The following is a 25,357-nucleotide window of genomic DNA, read 5'->3' as shown; positions in this document are numbered from 1 at the left end:
TCTTTGTGTAAATTTCAACTAGTTCTAACTACTGAATTGCAAGAACTAAATAATGAAAACTCTTTTCACAGATTTGATCTAACGGAAAAGTAATTTGCTCTGACTGTACTGCTGTCACCTTTCACGTCTGTTGACTGTGAGCATCTGAGTAGTTGAGTTCTCCACGCACTAAGGTTCAACAAAAGCACAGTACATACTAGAGCATTTATTAACAGAAGCAGCATATTTCCACAGAGATGGAAAAGCTGCTTAACACAGCAGGGGGCACAATTCACAGAACCTCTTGCCAGCCCCCTTGAAAAGAGAAAATTAGGCACAGCAAACAACATTTGAATATGCCCCTCACAATTATGGCTTTGTAAGGATCTGCAATTACCTGGTGAGTTACCTAGAAAAAGTGTTTGAAGGTCCATTAAATTCTAGAGCTGAACTGCATGTGTGTACATGATCGCCAACGGCGGATAACGGATATGGCACAAGAAGAAGAATTCATTCAGTCAGTCATTCTTAAAGAATTGATACATTGAATACAGGCAGAAATTAAATAATTGAAGCCATTCAAATTACTGCCTCCCTCCCTTTTTTAAAGAGTTAATAAACCTTCCTTCCTTCTTTCCCCCCTCCCTCCCTCCCTCCCTTCTAAAGCAGAGTTATCACTCCGTTTAGAGCTCTTGGGCCACCTTTACTAGAGATGAAAACCTAAGAAACTATTCCTTCACAATATTCCAATTAACTGAAAAGAAATTTGCATATTTTACTAGGGGATGAAATTTGCAAGTATTAAAATCAGCCAGGCAACAAACTTATTCATAGATAGATAAAAGTACTCAACATAGCATTAGCAAATGGCTGATGATCAAAGCTGTCAAAAATAATTTGCTAATGAAATGCTTGCTTACATAATCAACTTTAAGGAATTGTTGTGTGGAGAAAATAAGGCTTGATTCTGCAGTCTAGTACTTCAGGCACTTGTGCTCAATCACAGGACATTCTACTTTGTATAGATGCCATTGGTCCATGAACATTTCCACATGCATGTGAAACAATATAGTATATACAGTATGTATATGTGAATATATATACATATACGTGTGTGTGTGCGTGTGTAAGACACACACACACACACACACAGAGAGAGAGAGAGAGAGAGAGAGAGAGAGAGAGACAGAGACAGAGACAGAGACAGAGACAGAGACAGAGACAGAGACAGAGAGACTGTGTATTGGAGTTCTAATGCTACTTTAGGCATCACAAATAGCAGTTGGCTGGATAATTTTGGATCACTTCTCTCTCTCAGCCCAACTCACCTCACAGGGTGGCTGTGGAGAAAATGTATCACTTTGAGTTATTTATAGAAATAATAAAGGGGATAAACAAAAATAAAATATTTTAAGATTTGATTAAATTGGAAGGTTACCTTTTCCTTGACTCATGCTTAATTTCTGGTGATTTCATGGACACATCCATGTAAGATGGAAGTGGTTTTGAGAGAATATATATATATTTTAAACTTTTTAATGAAACCTACAACCCTGGAAATTCCTGATTTAAGTACCAATCAAGCACAGCTGTGCTTAGGTTTTTGAGACATTCAACATTAAAAAAATACAAATAACTCAAACTCAAACGAAGGCTTTTACAAACTGACCACAGGCAGGAAGAACGAATCATTTTTCCAACTATTGCCTTGAGCCTACCTCCATTGTGGTAGTTAATTATTTTCACTAACAAGGGAGCTGAAATTGTTTTTTCCTCCATTCTGTTGCTTTTTCTTGTATGTGTTCAGCTGCCTGTTTCCTAACCCTTTTTAATATTTTATTTTTAGCATCCTGAAATCTATCTGCTCATTTCCCATTATCTTTTTTTTTAAATCCTATTTGTGTTTGCCTTCCATTCTAGGCCTCTATCACTTTTTACAAGTCATAATCCTAGTTCCTTAGGAGCAGGCATTATAAATGTTCTCAGATTGTATGTACAATTTTATAGAGAATTCGCTGCTGTTACATTCACAGTAAGAATGCAAAATTTAATCCCAACTTAGTATCTGAAGTTTCTATTCCAACCCCAGAAGGACTATAATGGAAGATTATACCAAAGAGGCAAATTGGCTGAAAATATTCCTTTTCAGTTAAATAAATTAATATCTGCAAGGAATCGAATATGCTAAAGTCATCTTGTGCATTATACCAGAAGTCCCCATCCTTTACCTCACACATCAAAGAAGAAGCTAAAGGAGTACAAGGCTTTTAATTTCCAGGCCAATGCTTTTAACAAACAGAAATTCTTTCCCAGAGTTTTGAATATTTTAGCATTATGACCACATTTCCTACTGATGAACATAAAAAAGGAGTAAATGCACAGAATGAAGAATAGATGGGAAAGATGCAAGAATATGGTTACGTGAACTACTAGGAAGTTTTCCTTAACTTTGAACTGATAGTGTGCCCTGTGTCCCCATGTTGTGATATGACAACAGACAAAGTAGCATTTGTGTCCCTTGACCTGCTGCTCAGAAGAAGTGGGAGTTAAGAAGACACTTGGAAGCCATCTGCCACCAGTCAGCAACCAGCCTGTTTGATTCTATTTATGGGCCTACTTTCTCGCTCTCTTTCTCTGTATATGCTTCAATTAATAAAACAGAGATAGTTCAAAATTTAATTTGCAAGAGAAATAAATCATAACTATTTCCACCAGGCTTTTAAATGCATTGGTTCTTTAGGTAGGCCCTGCCTGTTATGAAATATGGCTGGATAGAACTGTAAAATCCAAGAAATAGTCATTGAATCTTTGTTGAAAAGGTTGTGCTTGTAATTAGCTGGAGGATTGTTCCACTTTAAACTTTCTGGTTTATTTCTCCTTTCACATAGGACATTTGTTTACTTCTTTTTAACCTGAAGAAGAAGAGTTTAGCTACATAGTTATGTTGGATATGTAGATCAGTTCTCAAGAGTTAACCAATTCAGAAACTATTTTCACCTTGAACCAAAATACAACTGGCATTTATCTAAAATGATTAAAATTCCCTCCTTTTATCTTGCCTACAGACCAGAAAAAATCAATCCTATTTGCAAGACCTCCAAAAGAACACAGCCTGAAAAGAGAAAATATAACAAAGGTTTACCTTACCTGTAAATCAGAAGTATCCTTCCTGACTTAAGAAATTTTAGACAGTCACACGATCACAAACCTTGAAGTGTAGAAGAAATGCTATTGATGGTTCCTATGATGCAGAGCGAACCTGAAAATTTTCCAGGTAGGTTGGGCATTATTCAAAATATTCCTATAGGTTGTACAGTCTGTTTTCAAAACTTAACAGCATTAAATGTGATGGATAACTTGAGTAGGAAATGTTCTTAGCCATACGGAGGAGGATTGCTGGCATAACAGACTATTAAGGATGAGTAAGGAAGTACATATTTCATGTCTTCATATAATCATACAGCATATCCAGGATGCCAAAAATGTCCATTGAAAGAAAGCTTGGAGGAAAAGATAGTTAAGAGCTGTGTATATAAAATTAGTAACAGTATGTAGGAAGCCATTACATTTAGAAGCCATTTAAAAAAAAATATCACAGCCTGAGAATGGGGAACAACCAAGGTTATCAAAAAGAGAAAATGATGCCTAGTTCTTCCACAACAGAAGAAAGGAAGAAAAATGAAGAAAGTAGCTAAATTAATTGATGGTAATTTACCTGTGTTAATTTATAAACTTGTTCCATTTTGGCTTTTCTTGCCGTCTATAATTCATTTAGCCATGTCCTGAGTTTGGTTGTCATCCTCAACTCTCCCCTTTTTTTCAGAGCACTTTTGACTGTAGACCTGATGGAAACGTTCACAGGCTGTGCAAAAGAAGCCATATCTGGCTTGCTGCTACAAAGCTCAACCAAGAGGAATCTAGCCAGAAGGAAAGAAAAAGAAGAAAGAGGCTTTTGCCACAGATGATGAGCCAGGAAAAAGGAAAATGCTGGTTTTATGAATATAAACAATTTTCTCTGGACTCTTAAGGAAAGGATAAAGAATTGTGAATACAGATACAAGAAATGCTTACGTTGCTGTTAGCTGAAAACCCTAATTAATGACAGCAAATTAAACTATATGCCAAAATAGGAGTAGCCAATGGAGAAAGTGTAATGAACAATTACAAGTTATATATGTAACTCAACCTAAATCAAGAATTTATGAAGTCTGTTAGAATCCTTACTGAAGGTGAAAAAACATGGAAAAATGGAAATGCTGATAGAATGGTGGCAGGCAGTATGTGCTTTGTTTGAAAAAAATATTTCTTAAACCAGTCAGAAAAACTGTATATAAAGGCATGCTTCTGTCTACTTTGTTATATATAGAACTGAGTATCCCAAGAGAAACATAAAAAATAAGTTAAATACAGTGGAAATTGATTATTTAAGAAGTGCATGGTAAAACAAGAGCTGGATCAAATAGAAATGAGTATATATGGACTGAATAAAAAAGTGAGTGCCAGGTACAAAAACACACTGAAACACTAACAGAATATATGAGGAGAACATCCAGACATCAACAAAATAAATGAGGATCAAATTACAAAACTAATATATAAAAGAGAAGACTGAATGGTACTGATAAGAGGAAAATATCTGTAGCCAAATGTTGAAATGAGGGATGCTTGGTCCTCTCTGAGCTTGGTTGTTTTCTTGCAGATGTTTCATTACCCAAACTGGGTAATATCATTAGTCATGATGATGTTACCAAATTTGAATAATGAAATGTCTGCAAGAAAACAACTAAGCTCAAAAAACATTAAAGGACGCCTAAAGACTGAATGGATGAAATCCTGAAAAAAAGGAGAAATAACAATAACCACCAAAACCCAAATAAAAATAATTATATACAGTAGTGTATAGATGTAGTGTAAACAAAGATGATTTCCAATTATAAAAAGTATGGCGATACATATGTATCTAGTAAATTATGTTGGTGTAAACTAGATTTAGCTATATTTCAATCTTTTTATGCTTTTACTTTATTATTTCTTCTTATTTCTTTTCTGCATTTTATATAGTGCTATTTGGAACCAAAGGGAATACTGTGATACACATATGCTGTACATATGTAGTTGTTTCAAGGGAGAAGAGAGTCTTGCTGAAATTCTTGTGATTATGATATGGTGCTGTTGTTAATATTTAGTGATAAGGTGTCCATGAAGTAAGTGTCTGTGTCTGGGTGTGCTTTTTATTTCATTGAACAATCATTTTGCTTGCAGCCTTCCTAACTTCCATTCAATCCCAAGAGATGAGATCACCAGGGGACACTTCCTATGCAGCTTTTTGTTATCAGTGATGCTACTGCTATGGGGACTCCTGTCATGGAGAAATGATTGAAGGAATTTCTTCTTCCTTGGAGAAAAGGAAGACAAGAAATAGGCCAATGACTGTGTAAGACTGTATGATGGAACAGGCTAACAATGTAACACCACCATCACCAACAAAAACAGATGCAAACTAGATGTTATCTTCATGCATGAACACAGTTTATGCATTTTAAAAATACAGCAATAACAGCTGGTGGGGAGGGGCTGTAGAGCAACACTAAGATCACAGGAGGAAGGAAGATTTCCTTTCCCTGCCTTACTATAGTCTAACAAAATATCACTCCCTACAGCTGCTATATTCACAGAGATTGAAACAAGATCGCCTGTGTTAAACACTGGCTCTGCTTAAAACAAAGCTGAGTCCAGTGTTGGTGCAAAAATCTCAAAAGTGATATTGTACTGTCTCTAGGGAATGTGAAAGAAAACAAGAACCAGTACAAAACTAAAATATCTCTTCGTTTTAATAAGATATTCTGAATCAGTCACCTGATTTAAGCATACTGGCTGGAAATGTTATAGTTTAATAATAGAGGAAAGCTGTTCTAAATATTCTGTCTGATAAGGTCTCAAGATGTAAGGATGTGGCAAGGATGTCAAACTTGTGGCCACTGGGCTGGATTGGTCATGCGCTGGCCATGGCCATCCTTGTTTTAGCGAAGGGGGGGAGTCGCAATACGTCATGTGATGCTGCGTGACAACACAAATTTGACACCCCTGCTCTATAGAAATAACATCAAGTGTCTAGATGAAGACGATCACTACAAATACCTGGATACCCACCAGGCTGACAACATCAAGCACACTGAAGGTAAGAAAACTAGTAGTGAATATTTCAGAAGAGTGAAGGAGATCTTAAAGTCCAAACTCAGTGGTGGAAATCTACCATCAAGGTCATTAACACCTAGGCAATTCCGCTCATTAGATTAGATCTAGCCATTACAATTGGAATAGTGGATTGGACTTGAACAGGACTAAAAGCTCTGGATAGGAATACTAGAAAAATAATAACAATTAATCATGCCCTTCATTCACACAACAATGTTGACAAACTCTGTTTACCAAGGAGCATAGGTGGATGTGAAATGTTGCAGTACACCAGATAGCTGAAGAATTAAAAATGGCATTGGAAGAATATTGAAAGGATAGTGGAAAAAATGCACTGAAGCTAGTATACCATGAAGGCTAAAACCAAATTGGCCTATAAGAAAGACCAAATAATGAATAGAAAAGAGATGAGGCAAGACTAAGGGCCAGAAGATAAAAATGTAACAGGCGAAAGAGATTAAAAAGCAGCATTAATCTTGGTGTTGATCTGCTCACCTGGTTGTTGATTGCTGGTGAGGAGATGTTTAGGTCTTTTTTTTTCCTTTTTGGTTTTTTGATTGTCTCTTTTAAATAGTATGCAGATGATAAACAACATCTACATATGTTTATCTCACCAGCAATCAACACCCAGATGAACAGAGATTAACACCAAGATTAACATAGACCAAAAATCAAGAAGCAAACAATACCCCAATCAAAAATCTACCATCTCAGACAAAGAAACTAGCAGTAAACAATGCTGACAGGATAAACCACTAATATATAAAGTGAGAACAAACCTTACTCCTCTACCAGCACTGATGATATTATCTAGTTTGATAATGAAATGTCTGCAAGAAAACAACTTTGCTCGGAGAGCTCCAAGGACTCCAACAACTTGACAAAAATGCTAAGTCCTGTCTAAACATTGGACTGACTGTGTGACCAATTTAAATATAATAATAAAGAACTTATTTCATAAACTCTATCAAAACTATGTTATTTTTGCTCTCTGCTGCTTTGTATTATTTTGCATGGTTTCATGGTAACTTGACAAGAAAATACGAGAAGTTGCTACATTATGCCTTTCATTTTTGACTGTGACAGTTCTAAAGTTTTTAAGATTTTACATGCAGAAAAAAATCTAGTTTAAAAAAACCTCACTTTGCACTTATATACTATGTAAATTTTCCAATGGTCAGATCCCCATAAAGGGAAAATCTGTATGACTTTCCTCGTTTTAATAAAGATATAGGGAAATCACTAAGCTGTTTATTTAGCTAAATCTATGCAAGTCAAAAGAGATGCACAAACGTTTGCCAAATTTTCTTAATGACTATTCCTAGACTTGAAGCAGCCAGCTTTCTTCACTTGAACAGAACTCGAGCAGTTTTCTGAAGGATTCAAGATAAATATGAGTCAGCAAAATATAATATTAATCAACAGTTCACATATGAATCATAGTCACATTTCATGTAAAAATATAATTCATCTTGATCTGGATAAGTCATTGCCACAGATTAAACTAAGCTGCTTTCTAAAGTTAACCCATGCTACGAAATCATATTCTGATTAATAGGTTTGAGAGTTTGGACACAGTTCTTGGGCAATGATATCACGTATCTGGTTTTTGATCCCTGACATTACAACCAAGATAGGAAGCATTAAATTCCTCTTCAAAAGGTCAGTGTGAGGCTCTTAGGAAAAAAAGGCTTTTTGCAGAACTGTAGCAGTTTTTAGTCTGAGATTAATATTCCTTTCTAGGTCAAGGTGTTCAGATAGGGTAGTGTCTGTAAAGTTCTATGGTCTCTTTCATGGCTCTAACTATCCTGGTCTGTTTCAGTGGGTTTTCTGCATTCTGTTAAGATGAGAGGAGAACATTTTTGATGAGTCTTTTGCCCTGTGAACTGTCATCTGCAGGATCCATAAAATAAGACTGAGAATGTTGGTACCTTCCAATTCTGAAACAGTATTTGTTCAGAGTTTAGAACTTCTGAGTTTTGCCAAAGTTATAAAGTCCTTTCATATATCTCTGGAATTTGGTATACACCACTTAAAAGTTTGAATATCAAGTGTTGCTAACAATTTTTAGTACATTTTGAATCACATATTTTATGCATATGATTTAATACAATATATAGTTTAGAGTCTGTTATTATTTGAATATTAAATGTAGTGAACTGTGATTTGAATGACAGCCTTCTCCCTATTAGGGAATATTTTACTTAAACAGATTTGCTTGATATCTAAATAATAATAATAACAACAACAACAACAACAACAACAACAACTCCGCCGTTGCCGGTCCCAAGCCCGGATGAGAAAGGAGGAGGGTTGGGATCAGGTTGGCATCTGGTCCCGTAAAAAAAACCCCGCCAACCCATACAATATGGTGAAAAAAACAAATAAGAATTCCATACCGCATCGGTCGTTGCGTGGGTTAACAAGGGCTGCGGCGGATGTTGGGGTCCCTGGATATCCGTCGACAAGTGGGCTACAAGTGGACCAGCCAACAAAACGACAAAAATATAGTGCAGATGAAAATCGTGCCATAATGGTCTGTTACTACAACTCAGAGCCAGAAAAAAGAGGCTATTTAAAGCGAATGTATGAATTATGGAAACAACAATATCCAGATTCAAATGTTAGTGAACAACGACTAGCAGATCAAAGGCGATTTATTATACGGAATAAAGTGTTTAGTGAAGTTGAACATGAGGAAATTCAGGCAAATTGCAAAACCCAAAAAACAATATCACAAGCGGAAATAACTGATATTCAAGACACAACTAAAGACATTATAGTAGAACACCCAGAAGAAGCTCTCGGGGAGGAAATAACATCACCACCACTAGAACCAGTTATCACTGAACCAACTGATGAACTAACTCAAAAACAAAAAGAATTGAAGGATAAGATCATGGAGCATTTTCTGCTTAATGAGGAAAGGCAATGTTTACCATCACTAAAAACTGTGCCTAAGAAAATTTTGGCCCCTATCATGAAAATGGTTAATGCAGTGTTTTCAACAATTGAACCGGGATCCATCTTGGAAACAAACCAGTTAATGTACAGCGCAGCTGTAATAGTCACTAATGAACTAGGCATTAAAATTAAAGTACCTAGTCACACAACAGAAAAAGCATCAAAGCCAAAGTGGAAAATCTGTTTAGAACAAAAAATCAAAAAATTAAGAGCAGATGCTAGTAACTTAAAGAACATGCATGAGCAATGGCTTAAAAACAACAAAATCATAGATCGGCTAATCAGAAGATATAGATTGGATACAAGAAACATCAATGAAGCTGTAGAGATTGTAAAACAGCAGATAACAGCAACAGCTAGAAAAATTGAAAGATATGAGGCACGAATCATCCAATATAAACAAAATCAGCAATTTCGATCAGACCAATGGCGTTTTTATCAAAGTCTTAATGTGAATGGTGACACCAAAAGTGAAAGATCAGAAAAACAGGCCACAGTTGAATTCTGGAAAGAATTGTGGGAAAATGCAAAGGACTACAACAAGGAAGCAAAGTGGATACATGACTTTGAGAAAAGCATTGGCAACAAACAAATGCAAGTATTAGAAATAACAACTGAGATGGTCAAAAATCGAGTTAAAAAGGTAAAGAATTGGACATCACCTGGAAAGGACCAATTACATGGTTTCTGGCTCAAATATCTGACCAGTTTACATGCAATATTGGCCAGGCAACTGAATGAAATTTTACAAAAGGGCCAAATTTATGAATGGTTGACAACTGGAAAAACATACTTGATTCAGAAAGATGCAACTAAAGGAACAACACCTGAAAACTACAGACCAATAACATGCTTGCCAACAACCTTCAAATTACTCACAGGCATTATTGCAGATAACATGATGGATTATTTGGAAACAAACAACATCTTGCCAGTAGAGCAAGAAGGCAACAAAAGAAGGAGCAGGGGCACAAAAGATCAGCTTCTAATTGATAAAATGATATTAGAAAATTGTAAGAACAGAAAAACGAACTTGAATATGGTCTGGATTGATTACAAAAAGGCATTTGACTCACTGCCACATAGTTGGATCATAAAATGCTTAGAAACAACTGGAATTAGCAAAAATATTACATCCTTTATTGAAAAGGCGATGAAACAATGGAGAACTGAGTTGGCAGTAGGGAATGAGATCTACGGAATGGTTAATATCAAGCGAGGAATTTTAGGCATTCTGCAGTTGGACAACATCAAGCATGGAGAAGTAAAAACTATTGTCAGGCGAGAGTACACCAACAGAGTTAGGAAAATTTTGAAATCTAAATTGAATGGTGGAAATACAATCAAGGCCATAAATACCTGGGCAATACCAGTTATAAGATACACAGCTGGTATAGTTAACTGGACACAAGCTGATTTGGACCTTTTGGACCGAAAAACCAGGAAACTAATGACAATGCACTACAGTTTACATCCACGTGGTGATACTGATAGACTATATCTGCCCCGAAAATCAGGTGGCAGAGGATTATTACAAGTGAAGCAAACAGTTGAAGAAGAAAAACATGCACTGGCTGATTATTTAAAAGAAAGTCAAGAACATCTATTAATCGAAGTAAAGAACAAAAATCTACTGAAGGCCCAACAGACGAAACAAGAATACAGAAAAGAAGTGATAAAATCAAGAATGGAGAGTTGGCAGAACAAAGCACTGCATGGCCAATTTCTGGAAAAAATAAAAGATAAAGTGGACAGTGAACAAACTTGGTTATGGTTAACAACAGATACATTAAAGAAAGAAACAGAGTCACTAATCCTGGCTGCGGAAGAACAAGCTATCCGCACAAATGCCATTAAGGCCAAAATCGAAAAATCCTCTGATGATGCCAAATGCAGACTTTGCAAGGAAGCTGATGAAACTGTTGATCACATACTCAGCTGCTGTAAAAAAATCGCGCAGACTGATTATAAATTTCGGCACAATTCAGTAGCACAAATGATCCATTGGAATTTGTGCAAAAATTATAATATTAAAACAACAACAAACTGGTGGGAACATAAGCCTGAAAAAGTCACCGAAAATCAGATGGTAAAGATCTTGTGGGATTTCCGCATACAAACGGACAAAATACTGGCGCATAATACACCAGACATCACACTGGTTGAGAAAAATAAGGTCAGAATCATAGACATTGCAATACCAGGTGATAGCAGGGTCGCCGAGAAGGAACATGAAAAAATCGCAAGATACCAGGACTTAAAAATCGAAATTCAACGACTATGGCACAAACCAGCAGTGATAATTCCAGTGGTAATTGGCACACTGGGTGCTATTCCAAAAGCACTGGAACTACATTTAAAACAGTTAAAAATTGACAAAATCACCATCAGTCAAATGCGAAAAGCACTGCTTGGATCTGCACGCATATTACGAAAATACGTTACGACGTCCTAGGCCCCTCGATGGGGCCCGACTAGTAACCAATGCCAAATCCGGCAAAACAACTGGCCGCTGTGATACAATTGTATAATAATAATAATAGACTCAATAAGTGGATAAAAGTCTCAAATCCAGTCTATACATCTGGCTGAATATATGTCAAACAACAACAACAATAATAGTAATAGACTCCCTGGATGCAATCCCAAAACAGGCAAAGCACCACTCCACATTGGCACTGAGAAAATCACCATCAGTCAATTGTAAATGGCAGCATTACTGGAAGCTTACATTCTGTAATGAAAGAATAGATCAGAATAGAGCTAGAAGGGATCTTGGAAGGCATCTAGTCCAACCCCCTGCATAAGCAAAAGACCATATAAAATTTCAGACAAGTAGCTATCCAGTCTCTTATTAAAAACATCCAACGTTGAAGTTTTTCCAGTGGTTAATTGCTCTCACTGTTAAGAAGTCCCTCCTTAATTCCAGGTTGCTGCTCTCCTTGACTAGTTTCTATCCATTGATTCTTGTTTTGCCTTCTGGTGGCTTTGGAAAATAAATTGACTCCCTCTTTTTTATGGCAGCCCCTCAAATACTGGAATGCTTCTTTCATTTCACCCCTAGTTCTTTTTTTCTCTCAATTAATCATACCAAGTTATTGCAATTGTTCTTCGTATGTTTTAGCCTCCAGACCTTTAATCCATGAGTGAAATCCAGCTGGTTCTGACAGGTTCTGGAGAACTGGTAACGGAAATTTTGAGTAGTTTGGAGAACTGGCAAATGCCACCTCTGGCTGGCCCCAGAGTGGGATGGGAATGGAGATTTTGCAGGACCCTTCCCCTGCCACGTCCACCAAACCACACCACAACCACCAAGCCACGCCCACAGAACCGGTAGTAAAAAATTGAATTTCACCACTGCTTTAATCATCTTAATTGTTCTTCTCCGCACTTTTTCCAAAGCCTCAACATCTTGTTTGTAATGTGATGACCAAAACAGGATGCAGTAATCCAGGTGTGGTTTTACTAAGGTTGCATAAAGCCTTTTATACAACCTTTAACACCATTAAACAAATCTGCCTATCCCAGGTCCTTGGGAAGGACTCAATAGATGAAATCTCGTTGTTTGTCTCCGACAAACCATAATAATATTATAAAACTCTTAGGAAGAACTCAGTGTGTCTGAAAGCTGATACCAGCTAAAAAAGAACTGGCTGGTGTCATTTCACGTTTTTGTATATAATAATAATTTATTAAACTTTTATGCTGCCTGTCAATGAATATGGGCAGGTCATAATAATCAAAGAACTTACAATAAAATCAATAAAACATAAAAAATAAAGATAAAATATGTCAGGTGTAATGAAGAGAGGGATCTCACTTGGGCTATAGGCAAGGACTTAAAAAACACTGGGTTTTTAAATATTTATTAAGAATGTTTAATTCTGACTTTTCATTGATTTTATGCAAATTATGGGTAAGCAACCTTGACAGATTTGAAGTGAAGTTTCATTGCAAGGTTGTGTAAGCTACCTTGACAAATTTGAATTGGTAAAGGCAAAAGACAAAATATAATTCTGATATCCTGGGATTCTGATTTTTTTTATTCCAATTCTCAGTTCTTTCAAAGCACAGATATTTTCATTTCTCCTAGTACATACAGTAAGTCCATGCAACTTAGCTGATTAGACCCCCTGAAGAGTGAAATTTCCACTGTCCATTCACCATCTTAGTTTCACAGTAAGGCAAATAATTTTGCACATCTGATCTTATCTGCCCAGTCACCTCCAACAGCTGTCTACAGCCCAATTTTGGATGAAAGCCATCCATGGCAGCTGTTCATCTCATTCATATCTTCTTACTGGGCTCCCTGTAAAGCAGAGAAAAGATCTTGCTGTTTCTTTTTTTTGGTCTAGACTTTAAATGTCTCAATCATTCTGATGACTTATTCCTTGAAAATCCAATATTAGGTTTTGCTAAAGAAAGAGAACTGTAAAAGGCAATGCACATCTGTAAAAGATAAAAGTTTTTTTCCCAAATGCCACAGTGTATGTAAATCTGTTGACAACCAAAAATATTTTTTAAAGGGCACAACATACTGCAAAATAATATAAATCTGTTATTAATTACACTACAAGCTGTATAATCAATCAATCAATTAATCAATTGTATTGACCACTGGTTATAACAAGTAAGATAAAACCTGCATAAAAGCGGGCAAATATTAATAAAATACACAAAAATGTACAAAAATCTGTAAAACATTAAAACAGTGTTATTACAGCAAACAAAATACTAGAAAACTTCTATAACATTTGATAACATATTCTCTCTATTTAGCAGCAATCTGTACAAAGCTTGCTAATTTCCATTACAATGCCTCCTTCTCTAAATTAATTAGATATTCAATTTTATATGAATCAGGCCAAATGAGTTTCTTATCAAGAGGGGCTTAGAAATTTTCCATATGCTGAAATGGAATTAGAGCAGTAGAATCAACATGGGTTGATAATAATTCAATAATTTCCTTAGAGCAAAGGCAGAAGCAAATATTATATGGAGTTTTGAGAAATCAGATCTAATTGCTGATACCCTTTGCTGTTAAGTGAGCTTTGCCCCATTTTATGTCTTTTCTTGCCACTGAAGAAACACCAAATGTTTCTTGCCAGGGAATCGCTGCAATTAGCAACATGGTTAAGTGAATCTGGTTTCCCCATTTTTTCAGGACTGTTGTGATTCTGAACCGTCACTAAGTGAACTTTGTAAGATGAGGGCTACCTGTGGTCCTATAAGGGCCTCTCAGAGAGATAACACTGTAACAAACCTCAGAGATGATCACATTTGATTTTATTTTATTAAGTGCTTTCTAAGAAGCAACTTTATTTTGTGATCATTTAGACAGATTTCTTTGGGCAAAGATATTGAGCACCCCATTTTTAAATAATAGATTATTGTTTGCATTGTTTGAATTTAAAAAGAATTTTAGAGAAAACCCAAATGTGTGCATATGACTGGATAAAAATGTAAACCAACTGGTGCAAGGAGTTAGGAAATTCATTTTCTGCATGAGGCATCACTTGGTAAATCAAGGATCAGATTGTGAGAAGAATCTAGCTCAATAATTAAATGCCATAAGAATTAGCTATAACTGTGTATGTACGTGCTTCTTTATAGAGAAAGAGAATAGGAATAACCATTAGGTATACAAGCTCCATTACATCTCAGTTCAATAAGTCACGATGCCAGCAGGGGTACATTAAAAAATATGAGCGTCTATATATTATACCACAGTTGTTTTGTTAAAAGCCAATGGTGGCTATATTTGTAGGGCCCTACCACTGGGCACCATGAGGTGCTTCTCTCAGCTATGATATATTAAGAGCAGAGGCCAGCGTCTGCCATCCAAACATTCTTTCAGATATCCTTGCTTGTTCTCATAATCCAAATCCTTCACTCTCTATGGTGCTAATTTGGTGCTGGCCTGGACTCAGGTATCTAACCCATTAGCTTTCCTAAAATATATATATATAATCTGAAGGGCCAGGACTGCATGCAGCTAGGAACACCTTGGTTATTCCTAACAAAGTCCCTTCAAATATCGCTTCTAACTATAATGTTTAAGGAAAGATGATTGAATATATCGAGACTAATTATAGTAACTTTAATTTTGATTACATTTAAATGAAATCTAATGAAATTTAATTTGTTTTTATGTGCTGCTGTTACATAATTTTTTATTCTGACCCTTTTTAGTTTTTGGAATCAGGTGCCTGCTAGGATGCTGCCCCAAAAGGTTATATTGAGCTAAGGCATAATAGACAACACTATTAGAATGTCCTTGACTGAGCACATAGACAGATAATTGTCAGTCTAGACCAGGGGTATCAAACTCAAGGCCCGGGGCGCACATCTGGCTCACAGGATACTTAAATCTGGCCCACAGGGCCACCCTGCAGTGTTTCTGCCAGCAAAAATGGGCTTCTAAGGTCCATTTTTAGCTGCCACAGTCTCTTCCAACCATCTGCCAGTGAGAACTGAGCTCTGTTTTCACTGGCAAAGGGTTGCAGGGGGCCATGGCAGCCAAAAAAAACCCCGGAGCTCAGAAGCCCATTTTTGCTGACAGAGCACTCAGGCCACCATAGGCGCCCTTAACATGAGTGACGTTGAGCTGTCCACGCCTGCCCTGGCCCCCTAAGGTCAAACACAATCCTGATGCAGCCCTCAATGAAATAGAGTTTGACACCCCTGGTCTAGACAATATGCTTTTGGAAATATCATGAGAACTTGTGTGTTGGGAAAAGATATTGGATAACAGAGACAATCTTGGAGATCTGACCTGCATTTTACAGATGAAATCTCATTAATGATGTTAAAGTAAAACTGAGCCACAGATTTGTTTGTGACTTACTCAAAAAAAAAAACAACCAGAAATAGATTACACCCATGATACAGTGAACAAGGAGGAACAAAAAGTGTTAATGAACCTATAAAACCAGCATGGGGTCATGTACAAAAAAGTTGTAAATTGTATTTAAATACATACATTCAACCTGCAGATAAATAAGCTAAATGGTTTCTGAATCAGCAAACAGTTAAGGAAAATGAGTGCCTCTTCATCTAATATAAGCTTGCCGTACCAATCCTAGCCCCAATGAAACACCATTTTATTAAAGAGTAGATCACATGATTTAGTTGTCCTTTTGAGTTGTTGTGGCTCTGCAAAGTTTGAGAATCTTTAGTCCAAGACAATCCTAGTCTGCTCTTCATTTAAAGTCAAATCTGCACAAAAGAAGCTACAAACAGATTAAATGCACTTATTAAGTTTGTACGAAGAAAATATAACTTCCATAGTAACACACAGAAGAGAGAAGACTCCCAGTCACGAGACTGAAGTTGGAATACTTGGCAACATGGCTGCATTTACAGCCATTTGCAGTGTGTCATGGTCGTGTGACTATGTTTTATAATGGTTGTGCCAAAAAAATGATACTTCTGGTTTTCAGCCAAACCCCTTCCATAAGGGAACCATTGGTTTGCTTAATTATTGTGGTGTTCGCTTAATGAGCATGAATTCACTTAACAACTGCTATATAAAAGGATGTAAAATGGGTTGGTCACATGACAGTGGGGTCCATTATGGTCATATGTTGATGACTGCCTGTATACTAGAAATGAGTTCCTACTTAATTAACCCAGTTTGGCTGAACTGGTAGTAGTATGCCGGCCTGGGTCACAGAACAGGCAGTGACCCAGGCTGACCATGCCCACGAACCTGTTCCCTGGTTGCCACTGTCACTATCTTTTTATTGAGTTCTGCGCATGCGCAAAATAAATTCCATTGAACTGTGCATGCACGCACGTGAAGCACGCCCAGGAGCGAACTGGCAGTAATGCTGGCCAGAACCCACCGCTGCTGTATACTGTCTGCGGAAACTCTTACTTATAATCTGTAATCTTTCTCTTTAAATACTTTTGCCAGGAGTTAGACTTCTGCCAGGTTAGAAAGGTGCATTAATTTAAAGGGACTAGTGATCCAATATATGCTTAGATCTTTTTATATTTATCCTTATGCTTATATGGGAATTGCATATAATTCCCTGAATTAATGTGGTAAATCAGGAAATTATTACATTCTTCATTGAAAACATGAAGAAAAGTGCCTAAGAACAATAAATAAATCATTATACCATGCAACTGATATTTCTCCCCATTTTCATTTAAGAAAAAGATGAAAGTATACCAAGCACCTACTGTTGCAAAAGGATTTCTAGACTTCTAAATATCTAGTGCTGGAAGAAATGTCCATCTGGGTTCAGTTTCTAGTGGGGAGAAAGACACTGGAAACATGGAGGCTGCTTGGAAGGATGGTTTAATGGTGAAACAGAACCACTAAGCATGTGTGATTCTGGGTAGCTGATCACATGGAGTGGAGAGTCAGTGTTATTTATACTTTCTCTTGGACTTTGAACTTGAGCTTCCTGTTCCTGTGGCAAGCGTATGTATTCTATTGGTTGCAGACTCCCATGTGGAGTCATACTTGTCTGAATCAAGTTTGGTTCAACCTTGCTGGGTGATGTAATGAAAAGGCTTGGTTGTGCCATGTGGTGAGCTCTGCTGATTGATAATCCTATTATGTCCTGGAGGGTCATGTCTTAATCCCATCACCCTGGAGTTGAGGTCTTTTGTTTTGTAGATAGGTTGGCCTAGTCCTCAATGCGCACCAAATATCTGCTGGTGACAGGGAGCTGGAGCGGAGTTTCTACCTCCAAGAGCAGGTTTCTCAATTTCTCAATTTCTCATCTGGGGAAATATAATATTCTGCCTTTTTAATATTTCCTAAAATATTTCATTCTTCTAGGAGGGGTAGGTTCTAACTTTTTTCACTAGAGTATGTTGGTTTGATAGTCTAAGCCTATCTTTGATAATAATGATTTAAAATCCCAACCCAAATCCTGCTATCAGACATCAGCCCCATTAAATTCAGCATGTGTCTTTGTAGATGATATGCTGAGAATCACAGACTTAATTCTGAATGGCTGTTTTGGCAAAACTTTTCATTGCCTTGAAATAATTTTGGGGGGGGAGTGGAGAACGGACACAGATGAGAATCCTATTGCAATCCACCACAGCTGGAGGTGACCAGCTAATGTAAAGCTCGGTTTGCGAATCACTGGTACTAATAATAAAGTCTGGGAGGAAAAAAACAATAGCTGTGAGTTATTCAAAAAAGAATTGGTAAGAAATTCAGGAAAGGATCCGCAGGAGAGATATTTGGCTAAGGAAAGCAGGGGTAAAAGGTAACAATACAGAAGAACCTCTGGTCATGGACGCTTTAGAGCCGAGGTGGCGCAGTGGTTAAATGCAGCACTGCAGGCTACTTCAGCTGACTGCAGTTCTGCAGTTCGGCTGTTCAAATCTCACCGGCTCAGGGTTGACTCAGCCTTCCATCCTTCCGAGGTGGGTAAAATGAGGACCCGGATTCTTGTTGGGGACAATATGCTGACTCTGTAAACCGCTTAGAGAGGGCTGAAAGCCCTATGAAGCGGTATATAAGTCTAACTGCTATTGCTATTATGACCATGACCAAATCGGGTTCTGACCAAAAAATTCACATTTTTTTCTGTGGCTGATATCCTCTTCCGTACCATTTTTTTTGTAAGCGCCAAATTTCCAAAATTAGTTTCAGGTCATGACCAAATCTGGTTGTGATCAAAGTTATGGAACGAATTAGGGTCATGACCAGAGATTCTACTGTATAGTGGTCAGGAATGGACAGTTTCCTTGTCACTGTATCTGTTTTCTCCAAATCTAAGTCACCAAAGCTTCCAAGTATATGTTAAATGCAATGGCTTTGCTAAATAAGTATTTGCTCTTTGCCAAATTCTTTTCTACAAAGAAAATTATTTCTATAATTTAGTAGAAACACGTCCTTGCATTTCTCTTCTCTCTTGCCATTTCTTTTCTAATAATCTCTTCTATTCCCTGTAACAGCAAAAAAAGAGAGAAAAGATATGCACTTGTTCTTTAGGTTTTGATTCTGCAAACAATGATTTTGCTTTTTCTCCCCACAAGTCAATTTTGGAGCAAAATCTGGAAAGAAAGGAAGGGGATATTAACATATTTTTGTTCAAGATTCATCTTTCTTCCCCCTCCCCCTAAGGCTTCGCATTTGCATTTGAATGCCCCTCTGTTCTTTATTATAAGTAAGAATTAAAAGAACAAAGAGGATAGGAAGTGGGGAGTAGCAAAAAGAGACAGAAGCTGGAGGTGGTGACTGACACACAGAAGAAGATCTGGTGCTCTAAGTCCCTGGTTGTCTAGATTCCAGCTGACAAGTTCCAGAGGTGTAATTTAGTAGAAACACTTCCTTGTATTTCTCTTCTCTCTTGCCATTTCTTTTAAAACAAATGAATACACATCCAGACCAAGAACATTCTCTTTTGCTGTACTGTTGCTGCAGAGGAATTGCATAAAATATGAACACTTATGTTTTTCTTTCTTTCTCTGTATGTAGGTATTTATAACCCTGTTAATAGTTCTGCATTGTGAAACATACCTATAAACGATGGAAGTGCAGAAAGTTCAGAAAAGTAAAGACTGGCTTCCAGATTCACTACACAAGGCACATAAAGAAGCTGAACGTCACCCAATATCTTTAGTATGAATGAAAGGCTTTTGCAGAGCTTGAAATAACTGTTTGTTTATTTATTCATTCATTCAATTTATATGGCTACCCATATGAAGCCCATGACTCTGGGTAGTTCCCAATATTAAAATAAATAAAAAGGCAGAAACAGATACATGCCCTTCGAAGGACTGTTGATCAGGACCCACAAATGAGAGCAGAGGATTGGAACATGCCCCTGGAACAATATATCTTCTTATGGGCCTCGAGAATGGCCTGTGATCCATCTCCCATTACACCTCCATTACTGTCAATACCAAAATGTTACAACCCATTCCCAACCCAGCCATCCAAAGACTCTCACTCCCCATTATGGTCCATGCCCAAACTAATAGCCCCCACCAAACACATACAAATTATAATCTATTCCAGGGTCCCACTAAATAAAGTGCCCACTAAGAAGTGTAGGCACTTCCACAAAGCACTCAGCACCTCCAGATAAATAAGGACACTCCTACCATGCCTATCATACATAAATTGTATTTCAATACTCCTACCAGTCCACTCTCCTAGAGTGGCAGCATATCCACTAATCGAACCATACAACAATCCAGAGGGTGATTCAAACCTTCCTTCCTCCAGTTCTTACCAGTTCTTACTTATAGGAAAGGCAAGCGGTCTCCTATATTCAGGGGAGAATCAAATCCTTCCGAGTCCTTACCGCCAGTCATTAATCCACAAATGACCAACAAGATCCATTTAAATTGTGATAGATCATCTTTCAAAACAGAACACCCTAATGTCGGCTATGAAATAGCTTCTTGTTCTAGACAGAGGCAAGATGTCCACCAGGCTGGGTAGGGAAGGAAAGCTGCAGCCTTAAGGCCAAGGCTGAAACTAACACCTTGGCTTCACTTTCCAATCCAATTGTCTGCAATGCTAAACTTGTAAGTTGTAACTCACCCAGAGTCATGTGTGAAATGGATGGACATATAAATTTATTTAATAAATAAATAAAAATAGATAACCTGCTGCAACATTTTAAAAACCATCCACCAATGCCTGCTCTGCAAACACCATCGGTCTAAGGCCCAGTGTTTTAAAAAAAAATCATATCACAATTCTTCATCCTTTTTTTCCCATCTCTGTTCATTAATTGATGCTGGATTACCAGAATCATTTTCACCTTTATTCAGTCTTCTTCCATATGTAATAATATAATAATGATACTGAAACCGGAATAAAGCTAATTAATGAAGGGTTTTTTCATAATTTACAAATAGAACTTTTTGTGACCTTACACATTTCTTTGCCTAGAGCTACCATTTTTCCAATTATCTCCAGTTTTGTATTTTCTTTCTTTAGCTTTAAATATTCTTTCTATCTTCCTTGGGTTCTGCTTCTTCCTCTTTTTATCCCATTGCTGAAACTATTTCCTGCACTTAGTTACTCCATCACTTATTTATTTTTTTCAAGGAACACGCATAGTCCTTTTAATGTAAAAATGATGAGATTTTATTTCCAGCAAAATAGACAACTTTTGCTTTCCTATCAGAACTTCAGTTGCAGCACATTCTCCCAGTTATCTTTCAAATCCCAATTTGAACAGTTATCAGCGTGCTGTGATATCATTGAGGTTCAGCAAATTATTACCAAGGTAATATTAAATTTAAAATATCAATAATTTGATAAATGTATTTATTTTTATTTATTTATATCTCACATTTATTATTTATATAAATGATTCAAGGTGGTAAACATACTTAATACATCTTCCTTCCCTTATTTTCCCCGCAACAACCACCTTGTGAGGTGTTTTGGGCTGAAAGAGAGTAATTGGCCAAGTCAGACAATTAGCTTGGGACTCACAATCTTCCTTGTGTTGGAAGAAATGTCCTTCTAGGTTCAGTTCAAAGTGGGGAGAAGGACACTGGAAACATGGTAGCTGCTTGGAAAGATGGCTTTAATGATAGGCAGGACCACGTGATTTGAGGTCCTGGGGGGGGGGGGAAAGGATCATATGCCTTGAAGATCTTGAAGAAAAAGGGCAGAGATGCTGAGAGTCCCTAGGTTTTATGCCCTCTCTGGACTTTTGAATTTGAGTTTGTATTTTGATTGGTTGTCAGACTCCTATGGGGCCATGCAGGAGTCTCAAGCTTGGTTGAGTGTTGATGTAATGAAAGGGCTTTGGGATTCCTATTATGGCTTTGCCTGAAGGAATTAGATCTTTGTTATATGGAATACACTGGCTCAGGCCTTATTGGCCCATTGACAAAGGTGGGTGGGTGGGGGAGTGAGTTTCTGCCTCTCTTTTAGGGGAAACATTTTGCCCTTTTAATATTTCCTAAAATATTTCATTTTCTAGGAGAGGGGTGGGTTTTAACTTCCTACACTAGCTTTTCGAATGATGCTATGAAACTTCCATGTGGGAATTCCAATCAGTCTTTCTTGATGCCCAAGCTAAGCAGATGACTTCACCTGACCTCTGACAGGATTTTTAGGCAAGACTTTTAATGCTATAGCACTCAAATACAATGAAAAAAGGAGGATAGTCCCACCCACTCCTAGCACAAACCACTGTAAGCAGTCTATATAATCTCTACTTTGAATGCTATCATTATTGTAGTTTACAATGGCTTTATCAGAAGATTAATTGAATTGCTCCTGTTCTGGCTGTTCCTTGCTAACATTAACAGTTCTAATCGAAAAATCCAGAAGGCTTTTATATCAATTACAAGTTTTGGTTTGGATTGTGGAGGCTGACAGCAACAAGAATTTATGAAATCTAGAGGAAAGTGGAATAAAAAGAGAGCTCAGAAAGACATAGGTTTATTCACGCCCAGAAATGTAGGCACCATACATGTAGCAAAGAAACAGAAGCACTATAGCAGAGGTCTCCAACCTTGACAACTTTAAGATTTGCTGGCTGGGGAATTCTGGGAGTTGAAGTCCTCCAGACTTAAAGTTGCCAAGGTTGGAGACCCCTGAAATATAGGACAATAGTGTGGCAAAAGCTTCTTGCACTCCTCCATTCTCTATTATGAGATGAAACATGGATGAGAGCGTTTCAGTACAAGTTTATTTTTCTATTTGTACACATTCATGAGGGACCAAGGGTAAGAAACCTTGGGATTTTGATTAAGAATGATTTGATAACTGAGTACTGATTGTGGTGTTGTACAGTACATCAACTGATGCAAATTGTTGCACATTTCACTATGCCAGCATTCACTGCTGGAATTTCTCAGCCATTCTCTTCTCTTGAGTTCTGCATTCTCTCACATTTGATTCATTGTGAAATGTTCCACTTAAGTTCACATATGAATTTATAACATTAGATTTTTTTTCATAATTCAGAGGTGGATGAGGGCTAGTGCATCTGTAATGCCTCTGTTGAAAAGTAAAATGTTTGAGGTAAAATCATAGTATTTGGATTGGACAACCATTTGTCTGAAATAGTATAGGGCCTCCTGCCTAAGCAGTGGATTGGACTTGAAGACCTCCAAGGTCCCTTCCAATTCTGTTATTCTATATGCTCTCACAATCCTAGTGCTGATGTAAGCAAAAAGTATCTTGGATAATGCAACACACAAGAAATATGAAAAAAACCATTCCAAAGTAAACTTCACTGATACGTAGGGCCAATTGTCAAGCTAACATTTGTTTTCTTCTTCTATATTAACAGCTTGAGGAAATATTTATTGTGTCCTTTCTATTACTGTTCTTGATATTGGAAGTGCTTTAAACATTGCGACTGAAATATTAACGAGGATGTATAGATTTCCCTAATCTATGCAGAGACCAAGGTATGCATGACTATCTCAAATGACTGATTACACGTGTAAGAACTCATATTAGATGGAGTAACACTGTAGATGTTCAGGCACACAACTTGGCTTTTGTCCCCTCCACGTGCTGAAAACTTTAAGGATAACTCAACCTGCTCTAGTTTCCTTTGAGTAAGAAGTCACCAGAGACCTAATATGCCTTATGGTTACTCCACTTATAGAAATAAAAGCAAGACACAAGGAGAGACAAGGAGATAATCCTGTAAGGGAACTGATCTGCCCTCCAAAATTCCCATTGTGCATCCCTTTTGTCTATTCAGCTCTTTCTTAAGTCTATCCTCCAGTTCAAAACTTGAAAATGATTTTTTCCAAAGGGCTTGTTCTGACTCACTATAAACCTTGAACTTAATGCAGAATGCTTTGATTCAAGCTAGGTTTTAACTCACTTGATGCAGGATGGCAGTATCTCATTCCTCCTGTCTCTGGTTCTAAATCCTTTGTAGGGCTTAGCTTTTAAATGGAAATTGTCAGAACCATATAACAAGCTCCTGTGACGAATGACTTGTAAGCTAATGATGATAGCAGAGGGAAAATCAGGAACTAACAAGAACTGAATACACTGGGTATCAATTAAATAAATTGCAATAAGAGCCAGAGTAAACCAACGTTGTGGTAGACAGTTGAAATAACTTTGAGACACAATACCTAAAGCTTAGGAGTTGCATAGATCACCATCAACTAAACAAAATGAATCCTTGAACAACAGAATTATACAGAGAATTTAACAATTTGAAGGCAGTTCCATTTTAGCCCCCCACTCTCATATTATATGATAGATATATCAGCCATTTCTCCACTGTTATGAAAGGCCACAAAAGGGTAAAATCAACCCAAACCCAAAATGCTAATTCTTAAGACATCTCTAAACTGGGTAAAAAAAAAAAAAAGAAGAAATAAGATGGGATGTCATTATCATAATGTTACAAAGAGTTCCACTCAGGAAGAGATCTGAAACAGACTAACAACCCAAAGATGACCCTCTGAATGTTACAGCTCCCAGACTTAAAAACCAAGTTAACCTTGCTCCAAATCAGTGGTGGGTTTAAAAATTTTTTAGAACCTCTTCTGTAGGTGTGGCCTGCTTTGTGGGAGTGGCTTGCTGGCCATGTGACTGGGTGGGCGTGGCCAACTTGTAAAATGTGGTGAAACTCACTTAGCAAACAAAATGTTGGCTCAGAAACTCTGGCATTTTAAGCACACAAATCTTAAAGCTGTCAAGTTACAAGATCCTTGTACCCCTAACCCTTTAGAAAAAAAACAACCCAGGGGTGTTCAAACTTGACAGCTTTAAGACTTGTGGACTTCAACTCCCAGAATTCCTCCTCTCGCTCTTCATCTTGATGATGTGCGGACGGGTGGGGGAGGGAGCTAGAACCTGTTTAAACAGCACTGTAGATTTGTGGAACCTCTTCTATAGAAGAGGTTAGAACTGGCAGGAACCAACCCCTGATCCAAATCTAAAGATATGTCTCTCTCAAAAACAGCATAAAATGATGGCCCATCTACAAAGTCATATAAATGTTATAGACCCTTGTGAAGTAAGAAAAGGATATGTGAAATTACTATTATCAATTGTACTTGAATATAACCAGTCTGACATTGTTAGATCATTGATTTTCCCTGTATAGTCATCTTCATCCTTCTATCTCTAGTGCTAAATTCTTGTTTAAGATCAATGGGTCTGACGATTATTTTGTGGCAATAGCCACTTATGTTATACTTTTCCTAGAGAGAATCAGAAAATTACATTAATCTTTTTATTGATGAGTGTTACTGTCCCTTTCATTATGTCCCTTTTTATGCTGTT

The sequence above is a fragment of the Thamnophis elegans genome, chromosome 7, assembly GCF_009769535.1.
Source record: "Thamnophis elegans isolate rThaEle1 chromosome 7, rThaEle1.pri, whole genome shotgun sequence".
Taxonomy (NCBI): domain Eukaryota; kingdom Metazoa; phylum Chordata; class Lepidosauria; order Squamata; family Colubridae; genus Thamnophis; species Thamnophis elegans.
This window is presented reverse-complemented; position numbering follows the sequence as displayed.